The sequence below is a fragment of the Scyliorhinus torazame genome, chromosome 9 (assembly GCF_047496885.1).
Source record: "Scyliorhinus torazame isolate Kashiwa2021f chromosome 9, sScyTor2.1, whole genome shotgun sequence".
NCBI classification, from domain to species: Eukaryota; Metazoa; Chordata; class Chondrichthyes; order Carcharhiniformes; family Scyliorhinidae; genus Scyliorhinus; species Scyliorhinus torazame.
The window spans coordinates 172,999,777-173,020,755 of record NC_092715.1 but is presented as its reverse complement, the minus strand read 5'-3'; the positions used below and the strand labels follow the sequence as shown (position 1 = coordinate 173,020,755).

Below are 20,979 nucleotides of genomic sequence, written 5' to 3'. Positions count from 1 at the left end.
CCGGAATGTGGTGACTAGGGGCTTTTCACAGTAACTTCATTGAAGCCTCCTCGTGACAATAAGCGATTTTCATTTCATTTTTCATCAGAGGATTAGATAGGGTGGACAGTGAGAGCCTTTTTCTTCGGATGGTGATGGCTAGCACAAGGGGACATAGCTTTAAATTGAGGGGAGATAGATATAAGACAGATGTCAGAGGTAGGTTCTTTACTCAGAGAGTAGTAAGGGCGTGGAATGCCCTGCCTGCAACAGTAGTGGACTCGCCAACATTAAGGGCATTTACATGGTCATTGGATAAACATATGGATGATAATGGAATAGTGTAGATGGGCTTTAGATTGGTTTCACAGATCGGTGCAACATGGAGGGCCGAAGGGCCTGTACTGCGCTGTTCTATTAAGATGGCAACAACTTGTAAATCCTTCCAACATATGCCAATGGGAGGTGGTAAGAGCAGAGAGATTTCCTGGGAGGAATTGGCCATGTGATGGAAAGAAATTGGAGCCTCCATCCACAGCTCCAGACTACAACATGCATGTTGTATCCATGGTGGAGGTTGTGGCGCTGTGGGTTAGACCTGCTTTCCAGCAGAAAACTCAGGAAGAAGACAACGTAGGGTGCTCCGACATGCTTGAATACACACAGGACCTTTCCCCCTGGATCAACACCCTGGAACTGCCTGCAGAATGTTTTTCCAATTAAGAGGCAATTTAGCGCGGCTAATTTACCTACTTTGCACATCTTTGGGTTGTGTGGGTGAGACCCATGCAGACACGGGGAGAACGTGCAGACTCCGCACAGACAGTGATCCGGGGCCAGGATCGAACCGGGTCCTCAGCGTTGTGAGGCAGCAGTGCTAACCACTGCGCCACCATGCCACCCCCTCAGAACAGCTGTTATCTCTCGCACAACAGCTGATTCTATTTTAGTCAGGGCCCCTGAATAAATAGTTCAATTAGTGTATCAGTCATAGAATCATAGAATTTACAGTGCAGAAGGGGGCCATTCGGCCCATTGAGTCTGCACCAGCCCTTGGAAAGAGCACCCCACTTGAGACACACCTCCACCCTATCCCCATAACCCAGTAACCCCACCTAACCTTTTTGAACACTAAGAGCAATTTAGCATGGCCAATCCACCTAACCTGCACATCTTTGGACTGTAGGAGGAAACCGGAGCACCTGTAGGAAACCCACACAGACACGGGGAGAGTGCGCAGACTCCGCACAGGCAGTGACCCAAGCTGGAAATCAAACCTGGGACCCTTGAGCTGTGAAGCAACAGTGCTAACCACTGTGTTACCATGCCGCCCACATTTAAAGTCTTAATGTGGTCATTAATTACATCAATGTAATTAATTCATTCACTGAGGAAAACTTGAGTCGTCACAACCACAAGAAAGATGGGGTTGAAAGTAAAACAAATATCCTTCTGAGTTATAACAGATTGTTTGACTGCTGTAAAAGTTGGCTGGTTTAATGATTATACCCAGTCAATTTGTATACCACATTACAATGACCCACAGTTTCATTAAACATTTTGTGTCATCACTTTTGAGTCCAGTTTATGTTGCACTGGATTTGAATAATATATGCATTTGCAGCTACTAATGATTAAGGTTGTATAGCATTGAAGCATTTTCAGTGGCACCTGAAAGCATTCTGTCGCCTCAAACTATTATTTTTCAAGTGTAATGTGGGACAATCTCATCCTTTTATGAGGAGACTGGAGAGAGGTTCTGCAACAGAACTGTTCTCACATCCCTCTCTATTCTTGGGTTTTCTGTGCCTCTCCAGTATTGAAGGTAAATTAAATCTACTTCTTTTCATTCCTGTCTAGCATCCCAGAGACACTCACCTCAGTTGGGCACTTTAGTGAAGAGGCTCCTGGGACACTATCTGGTGCTCACCACACAAATACTCCGGTACATCAGGTGGAGGTAGGAACTCCTGAGTGAGCCGACGGTCGGAGGGCGGACCGACCCCAGGGTCAACTGCTGTGCAGGTGGGATTTGGGCTTCTGGACCGGACAGTCCCATCGATCGTGGAGATGCAGTCTCAGAGCCAGGGACTGCATGAGGGGTTGTCGGCGAGCATCCAGCACTTGCAGGCACAGTTGGAGGAGTCCAATCATGTGTAGGAGGTGGTGTTGGCCATGCGTGCCACCCAGGCCAACACCGCATGGGTGGCGTCCGCAGTGGACGGCTTGGGGGACGAGGGTTTCGGCTATGGATCAGCATGTCTAAGGCCTGGAACAATCTGTGCAGTCGGTGGCTGAGGCCCAGGACAGGTCTGCCCTCTCAAAGGCAGCCATGTGCCAGAGCCACCTGGACATTGCAGTGGTGCTCCTGTGCACGGCCAAGTCACAGCAGGCCATGACTGAGAGTGTTGGCAGCATTGCCCGGGTACTGGCTGACATGGCAAAGATGCAGAGGGAGGTGGCCCAGTGCCAGAGGGAGATGGTGCAGTCACTGACTGATGGGGCATAGACCCAGAAGGTAGTGGTACCGTCGCAGCGTGATGTGGTGCAGTCCCAGACAAGGGCGGTCCACTCCCTGTACTCCATGGCCACGAGAACACAGACCCCAGACGAGACAGCAGCCGGCCTCCAGGTGGTGGGAAGCCTCAGGGGATAGCTCCGCTCGCACCCCAGTCCCATGGCGTAGCCCGGGGGCCATCGACCACGCCGAAGGAGAAGAAGGTGATGGGGGCCTAAATCGGTGACTCTCGCAGGGGAGGTGCCGGAAAACTGCAGCACCTCGGACCCCCCCTCCTCCAGTCCCTGGCATATCTGGTGGGTAGTGGGCAGAAAAGGGTGGCCGCCTCCTCTCCTGATGTACCATCTGGGGATCCACCGAGACATAGTGAGAGGTCCCGCAAGGCCAGCTAAGTTGGCACGAATGCAGGGCACAGTTTAGTCATAAAAGCTAGGGCATGAATCTATTTATACATTTTTACATTAAACACCTGTTCACACTGTTTTACCTGCCCCGGTGCTCTGTCTGATAGGTGTGAGGGGTGGGCTGGTCTGGGCTAACCGCAGAGGGGGTGTGGAGTGGGAACGCCAGACGTTGTGGGTCAGCCTGGCTCAGGGACCACAGTTTAGCTAGCAATCAGTGCGCTGGTGTCCCACCCCCCCCCACCCCCCCCCCCCCCCCACCCCCGCCCCCACCCCCCCATGGACCCCACCTCCAGGGGATTCGATGGGACCATGTGATGGAATGGCCAGCCAGCATACATGAATCACCCAGGTGGATGGTAGAAAGTGCTACCGTGGGCAGGAGTCAGACATTGTCAAACGATGCAGATTTTTATTGCTCTTGTGTTCTGTAGAAGGGTAATTTGGACTTGAAAGGTTAAGTCTGTTTTTCTCTCCTCAGATGCTGCCAGACCTGCTAAGTTTATCCAGCATTTTCTGTTTTTATTTCAGATTTTCAGCAGCCGCAGTATTTTTGCTTATTTTAACTTACTTTTCTACCTACCTTGGTATCATTGGCAAATTTAGTGACCAAACATTCAGTCCCATCATCTAAATCATTGCTGTAGATTGTAAATAGTTGAGGGCCCAGCACTGATCCCTGTGTCTTCCCCCTTGTCAACCTTGCTCTGTTGTCAGGTTGAAACTTGACACTTGATTCATGCTGTATTTGCATAATAATCACAGCATCAATATATCACCAGGGCGAGCGAGAGAAATCATGAGTCCTGGCACTTCTCTTCGTCTCAAGCCCCCTTTTCCAAGTGCCCCCCCCTACTTTATGAATCATTTTACATGGCTACAAGACATAACTTTAAATTGAGGGGAGATAGATATAGGACAGATGTCAGAGGTAGGTTCTTTACTCAGAGAGTAGTAAGGGTGTGGAATGCCCTGCCTGCAACAGTAGTGGACTTGCCAACACTAAGGGCATTCAAATGGTCATTGGATAGACATATGGACGATAAGGGAATAGTGTAGATGGGCTTTAGAGTGGTTTCACAGGTTGGCGCAACATCGAGGGCCGAAGGGCCTGTACTGCGCTGTAATGTTCTATGTATCTATGTATGCTAACTGCAAATTGGATGTCAGAATTCCCTATATAACAACATTGACTACAAACACTTCAGTGGGTGACAAGAACTTTTGTGAAGTTGTGAAAAGTATTCTTTAAGTGCAAGGTTATTTCTATTTAAAACTTTTTCAAAACATACTTGGACACAAAGGTAAGAAAGGTGTCTAACAAGCAATCTAAATACAGCATCAACTTAAAATTCAGTCACAGCAGCAAGGAACTCGACTGATCAACTGCTTGGGAAAATAACCTGAAAATTCGCTATACTGAGGACATGGCTTGGAAACAAAATGCCCATATCACTGAACTTTACTCACAATTGCTCAGATTATCCATACTGCTTCCTTACAATGAGTCTTGTGTCAGTGTCAAGAATTGGTTTTACCAATGAGAGTAACTTTAGTTATTTTGTTCCCTTCTGTGTACAATTGCACATTTAGTAGTTTGTGTTTGATAAGCAGCATGCTTTAAAATGCTTCTGTCCTGCTTCTCTTGGCCTGATTGAAGGAAGTTTTCACCAGATTAAGAAGATTGTGAGAGGAAGAACACATGTATGTTAAAACAGCTTGGATTAAAATTTTAAAAACTGATTAGTAGTGCTCTGATTGCACTCTGAGGTGATCATTTCAGGATATTGTACCAAATGAATTGCTTTCCCTTTACCTTAGTACTATTGATGCACTATTAATTACCACAAAGACGGGAGTAGTGGAATAATCGAGGCTTTATTGTGCAAAGATGTTGTACCTCCTGTAGCTGGAACCAGAATGGCTGCAGCACCGGCGAGCACACACATTTATACACCGCCTACTGGGCGGAGCCAGCAGGCAGGGATTTACCCATGTACCTGTAGTATATGTGTGTTACCGTAATACATATAATACTGCTAGTGGTGACTACCACATTCACCCCCTGTTAAAAAAGAGTCCGGCGGGGATGGTGGAAAAATAATTTACAAGTTCAGTCTGTCGGGGGCCTTGATCCTTCTCTGTGATCGCCCCAGTCCTGGTGGTGATGTTGGCAACGACTTGGTCACCTGTGACTCCGGGAGCGTGTTGTCCTCATCTTCGTCACCCCTGACTGGAACCAGTGGGAGGACGGATCCTCCTGCGGTGGGGGCTGCGATGAGGTTCGCTGGTGGGAGGGGGAGCGGCGCAGGGCTGAATGAGGCAACCGGAGGGGGAGGGGTGGGGGGGGGGCAGGTCGGGGGCCGTGGGTGGGGATCCAGCGGGTGCCAGGCCCCGGAGGGAGACCGTGTCCTGGCGCTCATCGGGGTGCGCCACGTAGGCGTACTGCGGGTTCGCATGTAGGAGGTGGACCCTTTCGACCAAAGGGTCCGCCTTATGGGTCCGCACATGCTTGCGAAGGAGGACGGGTCCAGGAACTGTCAGCCATGTCGGGAGCGAGTCCCCGGATGTGGACTTGCTGGGGAAGGCAAGGAGACGTTCATGGGGGGTTTTGTTAGTCGCGGTGCAGAGGAGTGATCGGATGTAGTGGAGCGCGTCAGGGAGGGCCTCCTGCCAGCGGGATACCGGGAGATTTTTAGACTGCAGGACCAGCAGGACGGCCTTCCAGACCGTCCCATTCTCCCTCTCCACCTGCCCGTTTCCCCTGGGGTTGTAGTTGGTCTTCCTGCTCAAGGCAATGCCCTTGCTGAGCAGGAACTGACGCAGCTCATCACTCATAAAGGAGGATCCCCAATCGCTGTGGATGTAGGTGGGGAAACTGAACAGAGTGACGATACTGTGGAGGGCTTTAATGACCGTGGCAGAAGTCATATCAGGGCAAGGGATAGCGAAAGGGAACCGGGTGTACTCATCGACCACGTTCAGAAAGTACGTGTTGTGGTCGGTGGAGGGGAGGGGTCCTTTGAAGTCCATGCTGAGGCGCTTAAAGGGGCAGGAGGCCTTCACCAGGTGCACTCGATCTGGCCGGTAGAAGTGCGGCTTGCACTCTGCGCAGACCTGGCAGTCTCTGGTGACGGTTCTGACCTCCTCAATGGAGTAGGGCAAGTTGCGGGCCTTGATGAAATGGAAGAACCGGGTGACCCCCGGGTGGCAGAGGTCATAGTGGAGAGCCCGGAGTTGGTCCACTTGTGCGCTGGCACATGTACTGCGGGATAGGGCATCAGGGGGCTCATTGAGCTTCCCGGGTCGATACAAAATCTCGTAATTATAGGTGGAGAGCTCGATCCTCCACCTCAGGACCTTATTGTTTTTGATCTTGCCCTGCTGTGTATTATTGAACATGAAGACAACCGACCATTGGTCAGTGATGGGGGTGAATCTCCTGCCGGCCAGGTAATGCCTCCGATGCTGCACAGCTTCCATGATGGCTTGGGCCTCCTTTTCAACAGAGGAGTGCCAAATTTCGGAGGCATGGAGGGTGCGGGAAAAGAAGGCCATGGGCCTGCCCACCTGGTTGAGGGTGGCGGCCAGAGCTACGTTCGATGCATCGCTCTCGACCTGGAAGGGGAGGGACTCGTCGACCGCATGCATCGTGGACTTGGCGATGTCTGCCTTGATGCGGTTGAAGGCCTGGCAGGCCTCAGCCGTCAGGGGAAAAACTGTGGACTGAATGAGTGTGCGGGCCTTGTCCGCATAGTTAGGGATCCACTGGGCACAGTAGAAGAAAAAACCCAGGCATCGTTTCAGGGCCTTGGGGCAGCGAGGGAGGGGGAGTTCCATGAGGGTGCACATGGGGTCGGGCCCTAGAACTTCATTTTCCACGACATAGCCAAGGATGGCTAAGCGGTTGGTGCGGAAGGAAACTCCTCACTGTACGTGAGATTAAGGAGCTTGGCGGTCTGGAGCAATTTTGGGAGGGTAGAGTTGTGGTCCTGCTGATCGTGGCCGTAGATAGTGACGTTGTCTAGGTACCGGAAGGTGGCCCGCAGTCCGTACCGGTCAACCATTCGGTCCATCTCACGTGGGAAGATCGAGACCCCATTAGTGACGCCGAAGGGAACACTAAAGAAGTGATAGAGGCGGCCATCTGCTTCGAACGCAGTGTATTGGAGGTCCTCCGGGTGAATGGGGAGCTGGTGTTAGGCGGACTTCAGGTCCACTGTGGAAAAGACCCAATACTGTGCAATCTGATTGACCATGTCAGATATGCGTGGGAGGGAGTACGCATCGAGCTGAGTGTACCGATCGATGTAGTCAATGACCATCCTGTGCTTCTCCCCAGTCTTTACTACTACCACTTGGGCTCTCCAAGGGCTGTTGCTGGCCTCAATGATGCCTTCCTGCAGGAGCCGTTGGACCTCCGACCTGATGAAGGTCCTGTCGTGGGCACTGTACCGTCTGCTCCTGGTGGCGACGGGTTTGCAATCCGGGGTGAGGTTCGCAAACAAGGAAGGTGGATCGACCTTAAGGGTCGTGAGGCCGCATACGGTGAGGGGGGGTAGGGGTCTGCCGAATTTTAAGGTTAAGCTTTGGAGGTGGCACTGGAAGTCCAGGCCGAGTAACAGGGCAGCGCAGAGGTGGGGAGGACGTAGAGCCGGAAATTGCTAAACTCTACGCCTTGGACGGTGAGGGTCGTGATGCAGATTTCCACGGAATGGGATCTGGAGGCCAGGGAGATTTTCTGGGTTACGGGGTGTACCGTGAGGGAGCAGCGCCTTACTGTTGTGGGGTGAATGAAGCTCCCTGTGCTCCCAGAGTCAAAAAGGCAGGACGTCTTGTGCCCATCGATTTTCACCGTTGTCGTTGCGGTCGCGAGGTTGCAGGGCTGGGACTGGTCCAGGGTGACCGAGGCGATCTGTGGCAGATGCTGGGAGGCCCTGGGCTGCTCAGCAGTGGTGGGGGTATCGGCAGGCGATGAACGGCCAGACGAGCTTCCAGACGAGCAGGGGTCCTGGGGCGTTGTCCAAAATGGCGCCAAAGATGGCGGCGCCCACGGGGCACACATGGCGGGCGGCATTAAAGATGGCGGTGCCCACGGGCCGCATGTGGCCTGTGGAGAAGATGGTGCCGCCCACGGGCCACACGTGGCTTGCGAGGAGGAAAACGGTGGCGCCCCTGGGTCGCACATGGAGGGTGTAGGAACACTGGCCGAGAAACAACGGTGACCGACCAGGCCTGGCACACAGAAACAAAGTGTCCCTTCTTTCCACATCCATTGCAGGTTTCGCTCCGCGCCGGGCAGCGCTGTCGGGGGTGTTTGTTCTGCCCGCAAAAATAGCATTTGGGCACGGCGGGGTTGGCTGGCTGCCGCGCGGCGCAGGCTTGCGGTGAGCTGGAGTCGGTAATTGGTGGGGCCCACGATGCCCATGAGGGTGCCACGCGGTCGGGGGCGTACGACTGGACGTTACGGGAGGCCACTGTTAAAGAGTTTGCGAGCTGCCTGTTTCCCGCAAGATCAAGCATACCCCCTTCCAATAGGCGCTGGCGGACGTACGCAGACCTCATGCCCGTAACAAAGGCATCTCGGATTAAAAGTTGTGTGTGCTGGACTGCCGAAACTGCCTGGCAGTCATAGTTCCTCCCCAGGATGTGCAGGGCACGCCAGAAATCGTCTAGGGTCTCATGGGGAAGTTGCTGTCTCGTGGACAGGCGGTGCCTGGCATATAGTTGATTGACTGGCCGAACGTAATGTCCCTTCAGGAGCTCCATTGCTTCGGAGTAAGTGGGCGCATCCCGGATGAGAGGAAAAATGTCAGGGCTCACCCATGAATAAAGGACTGGAGCTTCCACGTGTCCGAAGGTTCCTCAGCGAATGTTCGGAGGTAGCTTTCGAAGCAAGCTAGCCAGTGGTCAAAAGCGGACGTAGCATTGGCTGCTTGAGGGCACAGCTGCAGGCGATCAGGCTTGATGCGAAGATCCATCGTTTTAAAATCTTTGCTCAATAAATTGATGCACTAACAAGTACCACAAAGACGAGAGTAGTGGAATAATCAAGGCTTTATTGAGTAAAGATGTTGTGCCTCCTGTAGCTGCCACCAGAATGGCTGCAGCACCGGCGAGCACACACATTTATACACCGCCTACTGGGCGGAGCCAGCAGGCAGAGATTTACCCATGTACCTCTAGTATATGTGTCGTATAATAATACATATAATACAGCTAGTTAGTGGTGACTACCACAGCTATATTCTGGGTTTTGAGGAACAATGCCTTCATCAGTAAATGTGCAGTGTAACTTCTAAGTTTTGTATGAGATTTTTCATCAGTGAGATCCACTTGTGCATCTTTGTATGTGTCTATCAGTGGTTCAGAGAAGCAATTCTCCTAACCAGCCTGTGGCAGCTAACGTGGTGGGAGTGTGTAGTGAATATGGTCGGAGCCAAAAAGTCAGAAAATCGCCGGTGTATAAATCACATAGCAATTCTCCCAATTGCGGGATAATGGCAGGTCACTCTTCCCACCGTCAGGTGACGCAAACTCCATTTACGTTCATTTGCATCTCATGAATGCTCATTAAAACAGCGCCCCGCCAGCATCCCATGAGGCCTTCCAATCTTGCGTCACGCCAGCGGGAATTTTACATCAGTGTCAAACCCAATTGCTAAAGAGCGGTGTGCACAAGATGGTCCTCAGTTCACCAGACACTTAAGGGTATGTGCAGCAACTTTCTGGCATAGTGCTGCACTGCTCCTGATGTACTGTACAACACTCTGCCAGGGTAGACCGGTTCCATTTGCCTCCATCTTCATGCTAAGCTGGTCGTCATGGAGAGCACCATGCTGCTGGACACAGGGACCCTCCTGTGTCACCAAGTCGGATCAGTACTGCACCTGGGATTGGGGAGCACAGGCATTCCCTTGCCCCTGGTGCAACACAGCAGTGTTTACCTGGACAGGATTGAGCTGTGGGACTCGTGCTGCCACCACAACAAAGGTCGAAGTTCGACCAGGGTGGAGCATGAGGTGAGGCCGGTGTGGGGGGAGGAGGTGGCCTGACGAAGACAAAGGGGGCAATGTAGAAGGAGAGTTATGAAAGGAGGTGGGGGGAAGGTTGAGGGCTTATGATGGCTGATACATGTGTAGGGTGGTGGATGAGGAAGACAAACAATGGAAGGGAGAGGGGAGATCAAGGAGAGGGAAGCTGGATCTCAAGAAGACTGCAAGAAAAGCTCACAAACACGGGGGGCAAAGGGATATCAGATTGTTTGCTGGAAGGGGATACAGTGGCTCAATATCCAAGTGGGGCATCGGCACCTCGCAGGTGATGGGCTCAGGGGGCGGGCGGGTGGTTGAATTGAGAAAGACTTCCTCTTGATGTTGTGAGCCTTTTCCCTCTAGGCTGTTGACACCCTGCATGGTCTGGTGAAGACAGGCGAGCTAGAGAGAGTAATGTGAGGGTGCTGGACTGGTATTTAAATATGGCGCGGAGACATTCAAACCTGTCAGCTGAGGGTGTGCTGATAAGTCAGGAGACAAGAGGAGAACTCAATTCTGCACAATTAATGAACTTTCATGGGCAGGATCTGGCACAGGATCCTGCTATTCTGGTCGATGGGACAAGTCCCACTGGAGCCGCTCATCACGGCACTTAGTCTCAGAGTGGGAGAATTCCACCCTTCAAGTTTCAAAAACAAGGCTGGAAATGTAGTTGGAGCCACATCCTCAATCTGCCATGTTGCCTGAGCACATTAGCCGTGCAATTACTTGGTAACCCAGCTTACTCGCAATGTTTAAAAAGTATTTGAGGTTAAATTTCCAGATAACTGAAGATCTGCAGACTGTGCGGTAGCTGATGTAATACGTGAGGGTAAGGCCATATGATGCCTCAGTGCAATTGCGGACCCATGCAGCCTTTTAAAGGCCGAGGATTCAGTTGTCTGAACATTGAGGCAGGTGCTTTTATTTGCGCTCCAAGTCTGAAGAAAGCATCCACCACATCCTCTGTCTCGACAACAAAATCTTCCCCCGACACCCAACAAACAGAACATTCCTCCACACGAGGCAAGAACGGAGGACCTGAGGAATCTGGCGTGTTCTGCTCGGCCAATGAGTGCTGTTGTCCTGGCTGTGATCCCATGCCACCCCCTCCAACCCCCGTATGGGCCATGTTGTTTTTGCTCAGTTTACTGGACGGCTGGTTTGTGATGCAGAGCGAGTCCAGCAGCGTGGGTTCAATCCCCGTACTGGCGGAGGTTATTCTCAATCTTGCCCCTTGCCTGAGGTGTGGTGATCCTCAGGTTAAATCACCACCAGTCAGCTCTCCCCCTCAAAAGGGGAAAGTAGCCTACGACCAACTGGGACTATGGTGACATTACTTTACCTGTAAATATTTAGCTAAGCCATCCCGAGGCAAGCCTTGAGCTTTGAGTCTTGGAACCAAGAAGGTTGTTCAGCAGGAAGTGCTGATAGTGAGAAGAGGATAAGGAAAATGTCAGCTTAGCCGAGTTGGTAGCACTCTTATTTCTCACTCAGGGAGTTGTGGTTTCAAACTCGACTTGAGGAGATACCTAAGATATCCTTTCAGTGCAGCTGTTATCATTCTGCTCCTCCTCAGCCACAATGATGTCACACATGACTAGTTCAGAATGAAGCAGTCATACATTAACAATGCATATTCGAGTAAACAGGAAGCTCTTTTTATAAGCACCATCTGCATGAGAGAATGGAAGACCTGACAGCTGATGTGAATGTTTGCAGTTACCATCAATGCCCTATTTATATGTGAGATTTGTATTCTCTTAAATTTGTTCTATTACCTATTAAGTAGCATAATAGGAGACTGAAGAGGCAGAGAGAGCAGTGTTTTCCTGACATTTTCCAATACTAATATATTGACAAAATAGCAATACCAGCTGTATTAACATCTCTAACAATGACTATTCACTTTAAATTAAACTGGTCCCTATACAATTGTCAATTTTGAAGATACTTAACCTTTCTGTGTTTTCTAATACCATTTTTGTACCTGGGACTGAGATTATCAGCATCTGGTGAAGCAAGTCTAGCTTCTGCCAGCTGGGGTCACTATGTGTCAGAAGAAAATCATTTCCATCCGGTTTTCATTTGGCAGTACCTCAGCAGCCTTGTGAGTCTGTACAGACAAAAGAGGCGACTGGCATTTTTCAAACTGAAGAGAATGTGTCCAAAACTTGTATCACACACACCTTCCATAGCAAACAGACACAAAAAACAACCACACTGCAGACGCTGGAGATCTGCAATAAAAACAGAACACACACTGGAAACCCTCAGTCGGCCCGCCAGGGATCATCTGTGGAAGAGACAATTGTTAGAATGACTGTTTCAGGTCCACTGCTCTTCGTCAGAACATTTCAGGTGTATGACCATGCACATACACACATCCATATCAATAAATAAAGATAGTGTTTGTCCTCTTTGTCTCTGACCAGTCTTCGTCCACAGTTTTTGATTAGTTCATAAGAATAATATGAACATTAAATAGTAGCTCTAATTGGTTGCTAAGCACACGATTGTCAAAGTTATTAGTTACATTCTGTGCTGATGTGGCATTATCCCTCTTCATCACGATTGATTTCTGTGCAATTAGCCACACCATCTTCCTTCAATGGCTCTATCCTGTGGTCAATTTCCATGGTAATTTCCACTTAGTTTTCCATTTTTATCTGTTCCACTGAAGCCATTACAACTCCTGCAATGATTTTTCTTGTGCCTGCATGGTATGCTCCAAGGTTACTTTCTTCTCACTCTTCCGTCCCTCTTCTATGTACAGTTTAGAACATAGAACATAGAACATTACAGCGCAGTATCGGCCCTTCAGCCCTCAATGTTGCGCCGACCTGTGAAACCACTCTAAAGCCCATCTACACTATTGTCTTATCGCCCATATGTCTATCCAATGACCATTTGAATGCCCTTAGTGTTGGCGAATCCACTACTGTTGCAGGCAGGGCATTCCACGCCCTTACTACTCTGAGTAAAGAACCTACGTCTGACATCTGTCTTATATCTAGATCCCTGAATTTAAAGCTATGTCCCCTCGTGCTAGACATCACCATCCGAGGAAAAAGGCTCTCACTGTCCACCCTATCCAATCCTCGGATCATCTTGTATGCCTCAATTAAATCACCTCTTAACCTTCTTCTCTCTAACCAAAACAGCCTCAAGTCCCTCAGCCTTTCCTCATAAGATCTTCCCTCCATATCAGGCAACATTCTGGTAAATCTCCTCTGCACCCTTTCCAATGCTTCCACGTCCTTCCTATAATGCGGCGACCAGAATTGCACACAATACTCCAAATGCAGCTGCAACAGAGTTTTGTACAGCTGCAACATGACCTCATGGCTCCGAAACTCAATCCCTCTACCAATAAAAGTTAACACACCGTATGCCTTCTTAACAACCCTCTCAACCTGGGTAGCAACTTTCAGGGATCTATGTACATGGACACCGAGATCTCTCTGCTCATCCACACTGCCAAGAATCTTACCATTAGCCCAGTACTCTGTCTTCCTGTTATTCCTTCCAAAATGAATCACCTAACACTTTTCTGCATTAAACTCCATTTGCCACCTCTCAGCCCAGCGCTGCAGCTTATCTATGTCCCTCTGTAACTTGTAACATCCTTCTGCACTGTCCACAACTCCACCGACTTTAATGTCATCTGCAAATTTACTCACCCATCCTTCTACGCCCTCCTCCAGGTCATTTATAAAAATGACAAACAGCAGTGGCCCCAAAACAGATCTTTGTGGTACACCACTAGTAACTGAACTCAGTTTGTCAGTGACTTTTTCTTTGAGCATGGGTGCCCAGCTTTAAGTCTACAGCTGGTGCTGTAACTGTCCAATATCTGTCCAATGTCAAGTCACAGAAAAACCATCACTTTCTGCATGTCAATATTGACAAGACCAGTTCAGCCCCCACCAGAACCTTCACGCTGTGACCCCAAATTTCATCCCACTTCTTGACTGTCATTGAACTCAAACAACAGCGCACAACCGGAGTGGTTTGTAAATCCTGACTTTAACTTCAAGCCTGCCATACAGTCCATCACTACAATGGCTTCACATCAATGTAGCCCTGGTGTGGTTCTCACCTACAGGCCTGGCTTTTCCAATAACCTCTTGCTGACCTTGCAAATGTACTCTGTGTAGATCGAAATTCCAAGGCGTCACCCATCACCTGCCCCATACACGGCTCTGCACAAGTATCACTTTCATCTTTGTCAATCTTTCATTGGCTCCTGTTTCTTAGTCCAGTGATTTTAAAATCCTCATCTAAACTCTCATTATGACCTTCTTCCACCCCATCTCGGCAACCTCCTTCAGCTCTCAACTCACATCATATGCACGTTTAGTGCTGAATTATTTTGCGTTCTATTCCTCTACACTCCACGTAAGTGGCAGAACCTTCTGTAATCACACAGCGACACTGTAGAAATCTCTCCCCCATCCCCACTTACGCCCCTGCCAAATTTCACTGATCGTCATCTTCAAAGCCCTTAAACATTACTCTTCAATCACATTTTAGTCACTTTCTCTAATTATCTTTCTTCTCCTCATTCAGCTCTTTAATTGTAAACTGCACATTGATATTTTGACACTTTGAAAGAAAAAAATCTGAAGCGTTCTTGTTGCTGTTATTATCTGCGCGGATCAATGAAATTCCACAATTTGATTTTACATTCTGTACCTCATGGTGAAGCCCATTAATCAGGGTGAATACACTCTCTTGGCAGTATACTAGAGTCCATCAAGTGGATTAACACCCTTTATTCCAAAGCAGATTCTATCATTTGTAATAAACTATCCTCCAGAAACATATATGTGAAAAGCTAAGTGTAAACGGTAGTTACAGGATCAGCATTTTGCGAATCACAGGCTTAGAAGCTTCTTTGGCTGTGAGTGCTGGATTGCAAAAGCTTCCCATTGTGAATTGAAGACATGGATGTCTGTAGAGCACCTTTAAAATTCATGGTTAATAATGGATGGCAAATCTTGCTGTGCATACAATTCCTCGTGTATGTTACTGACATGCAAAACCTTCATAAAGCCTATTCTATAAAATATAACCAACTCTGGAATCAGATGATAGATGGTGATGTTGTGATTTTTTTTTTAGATCAACTGATTCCATTGATTAGAATATTGTTTCACAATCTTTCTCAGTTAGCAGTTGTTATTTTATTTCTTATCCTCCCATTTGCTCCTTTCCTCGCCTAAAAGTGCTTGTTGATGCTTAGACATGGTCCTATGGATATATGGATCCAGCACTGTCATTGTACCTTGTACAAGTGGCCATGCTTTATGTGGTAGGGTGATTGTCAGGAAATTATTTAACCTGGGGAAAAAATTACAGTAGAACGTGATCATGTTCTTCACTGATATTTACATTTTAGGGCGGCACGGTAGCACAGTGATTCGCACTGTTGCTTCACAGCGCCAGGGTCCCAGGTTTGATTCCCAACTTGGGTCACTGTCTTTGCGGAGTCTACATGTTCTCCCTATGTCTACATGGGTTTTCTCCAGGTGCTCCGGTTTCCTCCCGCAAGTCCCAAAAGACCTGGGGCTGGATTCCCCCAAAATGGGACTATGTCTCCACGCCGGCGTGCAAACGCTGGCATCTCACTTCCGAGTTTCTGATAAAAAAGATCAGTCGATTCATTCACCTTCAGGGGGCTAGCAGGGACTCAGAGTGATTCACACAGCTTTAGCCGTAGATACGGCCCCCGCACTTCCGGTTTCGAGTCCACGCATGCGCACGGCGGTGGCCTCCAGCGGCTGCGCCGAGCGCCATGGCGGACTCGGACCGCAGAGGCAGCTGAAGAATATAGGCCCTCCGATGGGTCGGGTGCCCGAAGATCCGACCGGCCCAATCTGTCCCCTGGGCGCCCATAAACGCATGCCCCCCACCAGAGAGTCCGCAGCCACCACGCGAGCTTCCCGAATGGCAGTAGGTGGTTAGAACCATGCCGTCGGGAACTCGACCAGTTGGGAGCGGAGGATCACTGGGTGGGCCTCTGGCAATGGCCTCCCAGCCGTGCGGGGTACTCCACGAACATGCTGATTCTCGGGTCCCAGAGAATCGCCGGACTGGCGTCAGGCCCGATTTCGGCGAGAAAATTAATTCTCCGTCCCCGTGCTAAACACAATTTCGGCACTGGGCTGCGGAGAATCCAGCACGTGCTGTTAGGTAATTTGGACATTCTGAAATCTCCCTCTGTGTACCCTAACAGGCGCCGGAATGTGGCGACTAGGGGAGTTTTACAGTAACTTCATTGCAGTATTAATGTAAGCCAACTTGTGACAATAATAAAGATTATTATATTATTACTAGTAGGGACATTGGATTAGTGGTCAGGTGCAGGACTGCTGGTTATTTCTTCCACTTCTGAGTCTAAGATCAATTGTAGTTGACCCAGTATAAAGTTAAGGGGCGGGATTCTCGCTTCTGCCGGAAAAGGGGCGAGAATCACTCCGGACCTTTTCCTGGAAGGTCCGGGGTGATTCTCCATTTTCAAGGGAGCTAGCAGAACCCCGATGTACGTACCGCAGCTCCGGCTGGGCCCTGCAGATAGGTCCGCGCGGCCGTGCGTGTACACGACGGCCTTCTTCGCGCCGTCCCCCAGGCAACATTGCGGAGCCCGCCAGAGGCCCGGCGGAACATAGGCCCATCCCGGAATGAGCGCGCCCGCTGATCGGTATCCCCCGATCGCGGGCCTGGCCACCGTGGAGGCCCCCCCTGGAGTCGGATCCCCCCTGCGCCCCGCCACCAAGACGGCCCCCGCAGCCAGAACACCGAGGTCCCGCCGGGTGGGACCACATGTGAACCATGCCGGCGGGACTCGACGGGCACTCGGCCCGTCGACTGTGGAGAATCGCCACGGGGGCTGACCGGCGCCACATCGCCCGCACGCGCGCGCCTGGCGGGTCCGTGGAGAATCGCGGAAGCGCGTCACGCAGGATTTCTGGCGTGAACAGCTATTCTCCTCCCCGCGCCGGGCGCGATTCCGGCACGGCGGGTCGGAGAATCCCGCCCATGATCAAACTCAGGAATTTCCTGTTTTGTTTGGCTGAGTTCCATAAAAGATTTGATGCATTTGGTATTAACTATATTTGTAAAAAATGGTAAACACAGTGTCCAAAAGGAGATTATTACTAAAAAATTGTAATAGTATGGAGCATTTAATTATTTATTCCTACCATGGATTGTGATTTACGTTGGAACATTCAGATGCTGTCATTGACATTGGGAAGGTCTATGAGTACTTTCAGTGTAATTAGTGATCACATGTCTTCAATAACTGCTGAATAATGTGACTTTATATTTGTAACACAAACACGCTATCGATTTAGCATCGGTCCTTTATAAGTTTGATAACTTTAATAATGTGATAATACTATAAGTAGTACTCTTATTAAAAATGACTTTTGAGTTTGCACTGGAGTGCTACTTTGGGCTGCAGTAGAGTACTTAAGTTGGAGTTTGGTGACTGAGGGAGTTCGGTGAGGAGGAAGCAAGGTGCTCCTTTAATTTTCTCCCTGTCTTCAGAAAGGTGGGCATCGGCCTTGCAGTGGGACCATTGGGGCCATGAACAGCAGATTTCAGAGGTGCCGTAACTGTTCAGAAAGTAGCACGTCCCAACGGAAACAGCTGATTGGAAAGTGTGGCCTGCCGAGTATTTTCTTACTGTTTTGAAAGTATATTAGCTTAAAGATAGGGGCTGGGATTCTCCAATCCCGCGGCCATGTTCTGACGCCTGCGTGAAAAGCGGCGCCAACCACTCCGCCGTCAACGGACCCGATAACGGGGATTGCTCTCCTTCCTAGGGGGCTAGATCAGCGCCGGAGTGGTCCCCCCAGCTCCAGCCGGCGCAGAACGGCCGGCGCGAGTACGCGCATGTGCGCTACGGGCGGTGTGATTCTGCGCATGGTCGGAATGGCCGACGTGATTCCGCGTATGCGCGTGGGTTCCCGTCTCCACGCCGGCTCCTGGGCAATATGGTGGAGCGCTACAAGGGCCCGGCGTGGAGGAACATAGGCCCCCATGGAATGAGCCCGCCCGCCGATCGGTAGGCCCCGATCGTGGGTCAGGCCACCGTGGAGGCCCCTCCCGGGATCGGATCACCCCCCCCCCCCTCCAGGATGGCCCCCGCAGACACACCTTCCAGATCCCGCCGTGTGGGACCTGAGTAACCCACGCCAGCGGGACTCAGCCGAAAACGGCAACCACTGGGCCTGTTGGGGCCCGGAGAATCACCGGGGGGAGGGGGGGGGGACCTCTTTCAACGGCCCCCGACTGGCGCGGCAGAGATTCCACGGGCACCTGAGAATCGGCGCTGGAGAATTGGTAAGCCGGCGGCGGGCGCGATTCTCGCGTCCCCCTGGGGATTCTCCGACCTGACGCGGTGTCGGAGAATCCCGGCCAGGGACCTTTGATTATAAAAGAAGTGTTTTGAACTGAAGGAACGTCCCTAGCTTCATTAAATTCTCTGAAAGGGAGTAACTAGCTTAGCCTCGAGAAAAGTCATGGCAGGAGATCATAGACCCATGGTCCTCCTACGCAATGTGGGAAGTAAGGAACGCTTCCAGTATGCAGGAAGTGTGTCCAGCTGTGCGTTTTGGAGCTGGAGCTGCAGGTGGACTCACTGTGGAGCATCCGCGATGCTGAGAATGTCGTGGATAGCACATTTAGAGAGGGGGTTAACCTGCAGGAGAGGATTTTACAGGGAAAAAGGGAATGGATGACAATCAGTTAAAGTAAAATGCTCAGGAAGGAAGTGCAGGAGTCCCCTGTAGTCAATTCCCTCTCAAACAGATATACCACTTTGGATACTGTTGGGGGGATGGCCTCCCGGGGAAAGCAGCAGCAGCCAAGTTCATGGTACCATGTGTGGCTCTACTGCACAGAAGGGGAAGAAAACGAACGGCAGGGCTATAGTGATAGGGGATTCAACAGCAAGGGGTACAGACACGTGCTTCTGTAGCCACAGATGTGAATCCAGGATGGTATGTTGCTTCCCTGGTGCCAGTGTCAGGAATGTCACGGAGCGACTTCAGGGAATTCTGGAGAGGGAAGGTGAACAACCAATGGTTGTGGTACACATGGAGCGTGATTCAATGACCCTATTGTGCCCAGCAGGGAGCCAGGTGCAATGGGTGAATCACGTAAGAGCCCCAAATTAGGCTACATGCCAGGCCGATCACGAGTCATCCCAACAACTTATTGAAATCACCAGACGCCGGATTCACCCTGGTGCCTTGTACTTAACGGCTGTGCCTGGGAGAACTCGCCAGGGCGCTATTTAGTACTGGTCAACACAAATGTGGAGCAGCCGTAACGGCGTCTGCCAGGGATCTCTCAGACCATTGGAGACCCCGGGGTTGTTGGGGACAGGGCAGGGAGGAGCCCGGGTACTCCTCCTGGCACCTTGGTACCAGTGGTACTGCCAAGGTGCCCGAGTGGCACTGACAGGGTGTCACGCTGGCAGTGTCAAGGTGCCTGAATGCTAGGGTGGCACTGGCTGGGCTCGGGCCTGGTGGGGCATTGCCATTTGGAGGAGGGTTCCTAGGGGCCTGAAGAAGCTTGGTGGTGGGGTGGGGGGTAGGGGGAAGGAGTAGTCATTAAAGTAGGCCTAGCCTGAGGGGTGGGGTGGGGGGGGTGGGATCGGGGATGCCAAACAAAATGGCGTTCCAATCCGCAAACAGCCATTCCTGTTGGCGAGATCAGCTCGGATCAGCAGGAAAGGGCGGTTTCAATGGAGAGAATCGCCCCGAGGCCAAAAATAACAGCAAGGTTCCATTGAATAGCCGGGTGTTTGTCGGCCCTGCAGCCACCAAAAACACCTTGCTCAATGCCCCCAACAGAGGATTTGTTTTAAGTCCATTCGATCGTGCCCATCTTGACCTTGGTAAACAAATGGATAAGGGTCTGAAAGCTGAATATGGGAAGTTAGGAGATAAATTAGAATGCAGGACCTCAAATGTAGTAATCTCAGGATAACTCCCAATGCCATGCGCTAGCGAGAGCAGGAATAAGTGGATAGACCTGATGGATGTGTGGTTGGAGAAATGGTGCACCAGGAAGGGATTTAGATTCTTGGTGCATTGGTTCTGGGGGCAGTGGGACCTGTACAAGCTGGATGGATTGCACCTGGCAGAGCTGAAACCAGCATCCCCAGGGTGGTTTTCCCTAGTGCTTTGGGGGAGGTTTTATTTTTTTTAAATATTTTTTTATGGCATTTATATAAACAACAAACAGATAAGAGCAGAAGAAAAATTATACAACATAATAAATAACCAGCACCCACGCCCCCCCCCCAACCCCCACCGCCCTACCCCTCCTCCCATCCTGCTTTCTCCATTTTAATCCTTCCCCTCTGCTGACACCTCAATCCTCCTTTAAAAAGTCAATCAACGGCTTCCATCTCCGGGCGAACCTATCAACCGGCCCTCTCAAGATGAACTTGATCTTTTCCAACCTCAGGAAGTCCACCAGGTCACTCACCCACACCCCCGCTTTCGGCGGCTCCGAATACCTCCACCCTCCGGGCCATCATGGAGGAAAAGGCCAAGACATCAGCCTTTCTCGCCCCCTGGATTCCCGGGTCTTCTGACACCCAAATATCGCTACCTCTGGACTCAGGGTCACCTTTGCCCCCAATACTTCGGACAGTCCATTCGCAAACCCCTGCCAGAACCCCTTCAGTTTCAGATTCGCCCAAAACATGTGGACATGGTTCGCAACTCCCCCAACTTCTTCTCCTTCCCTCTGGTCTCAACCGGGACTGTTGGGAGGATTTAAATAGTGTTGCGTATTGGTTAAAGAATCAATTATAGTTGTGAGAAGGGATGACATACTAAACGGGTTAACAAATTAAGCTTTATGGCTCAGGAATAAAAAAAAGGGCAGTCACACTATAAGGAGTATACTATAGACCCCGAAATAATGAGAGGGGCATTGAAGAAGGAACTGAAGGCACTGTTGCTAAGTTTGCAGATGACACAAAGATATGTAGAGAGACAGGAAGTATTGAGGAAGC

The 20,979-nt window shown here is 50.5% G+C and overlaps 1 protein-coding gene across 3 annotated transcripts in view; it reads right to left on the bottom strand.

Annotated features, from left to right (window-relative positions):
* The window catches only part of syk (spleen tyrosine kinase), a 458,870-nt gene that overhangs the window by 337,723 nt on the left and 100,168 nt on the right, over window positions 1–20,979 (bottom strand). The gene's annotated exons all lie outside the window — the stretch shown is intronic.